Source organism: Bubalus kerabau, chromosome 8, assembly GCF_029407905.1.
Source record: "Bubalus kerabau isolate K-KA32 ecotype Philippines breed swamp buffalo chromosome 8, PCC_UOA_SB_1v2, whole genome shotgun sequence".
Lineage (NCBI taxonomy): Eukaryota > Metazoa > Chordata > Mammalia > Artiodactyla > Bovidae > Bubalus > Bubalus kerabau.
The window spans coordinates 9,916,143-9,917,838 of record NC_073631.1 but is presented as its reverse complement, the minus strand read 5'-3'; positions in this window follow the sequence as shown (position 1 = coordinate 9,917,838).

The window sequence follows — 1,696 nt, the reverse complement described above, 5'->3', positions numbered from 1 at the left end:
ATCAACCTCAGATATGCAGATGACACCACCCTCATGGCAGACAGTGAAGAGGAACTAAAGAGACTCTTGATGAAAGTGAAAGAGGAGAGTGAAAAAATTGGCTTAAAGCTCAACATTCAGTAAATGAAGATCATGGCATCTGGTCCCATCACTTCATGGGAAATAGATGGGGAAACAGTGGAAACAGTGTCAGACTTTATTTTTTTGGGCTCCAAAATCACTGCAGATGGTGACTGCAGCCATGAAATTAAAAGACACTTACTCCTTGGAAGGAAAGTTATGTCCAACCTAGATAGCATATTGAAAAGCAGAGACATTACTTTGCAAACACAGGTCCGTCTAGTCAAGGCTATGGTTTTTCCAGTAGTCATGTATGGATGTGAGAGTTGGACTTTGAAGAAAGCTGAGCGCTGAAGAATTAATGCTTTTAAACTGTGGTGTTGGAGAAGACTCTTGAGAGTCCCTTGGACTGCAAGGAGATGCAACCGGTCCATTTTGAAGGAGATCAGCCCTGGGATTTCTTTGGAAGGAATGATGCTAAAACTGAAACTCCAGTACTTTGGCCACCTCATGCAAAGAGTTGACTGATTGGAAAAGACTCTGATGCTGGGAGGGATTGGGGGCAGGAGGAGAAGGGGATGACAGAGGATGAGATGGCTGGATGGCATCATGACTCGATGGATGTGAGTCTCAGTGAACTCCGTGAGTTGTGATGGACAGGGAGGCCTGGTGTGCTGTAATTCATGGGGTCGAGAAGAGTCGGACACGACTGAGCGACTGAACTGAATACTCCATTGTGTATATGTACCACAGCTTTCTTATCCATTCATCTGCTGATGGACATCTAGGTGGTTTCCATGTCCTGGCTATTATAAACAGTACTGTGATGAACATTGGGGTACACGTATCTCTTTCAGTTCTGGTGTCCTCAGTGTGTATGCCCAGCAGTGGGATTGCTGGGTCATAAGGCAGTTTTATTTCCAGTTTTTTAAGGAATCTCCACACTGTTCTCCATAGTGGCTGTGCTAGTTTGCATTCCCTCCTACAGTGTAAGAGGGTTCCCTTTTCTCCACACCCTCTCCAGCATTTATTGCTTGTAGACTTTTGGATCGCAGCCATTCTGACTGGTGTGAAATGGTACCTCACTGTGGTTTTGATTTGCATTTCTCTGATGATGAGTGATGTTGAGCATCTTTTCATGTGTTTGTTAGCCATCTGTATGTCTTCTTTGGAGAAATGTTTATTTAGTTCTCTGGCTCATTTTTGATTGGGTCGTTTATTTTTTCTGGAGTTGAGCTGTAGGCGTTGCTTGTATATTTTTGAGATTAGTTGTTTGTCAGTTGCTTCATTTGCTATTATTTTCTCCCATTCTGAAGGCTGTCTTTTCACCTTGCTTATAGCTTCTTTTGTTGTGCAGAAGCTTTTAAGTTTAATTAGGTCCCATTTGTTTATTTTTGCTTTTATTTCCAAGATTCTTGGAGGTGGGTCATAGAGCATCCTGCTGTGATTTATGTCGGAGAGTGTTTTGCCTATGTTCTCCTTTAAGAGTTTTATAGTTTCTGGTCTTACTTTGAGATCTTTAATCCATTTTGAGTTTATTTTTGTGTATGGTGTTAGAAAGTGTTCTAGTTTCATTCAAGTGGTTGACCAGTTTTCCCAGCACCACTTGTTAAAGAGATTGTTTTTTCTCCATTGT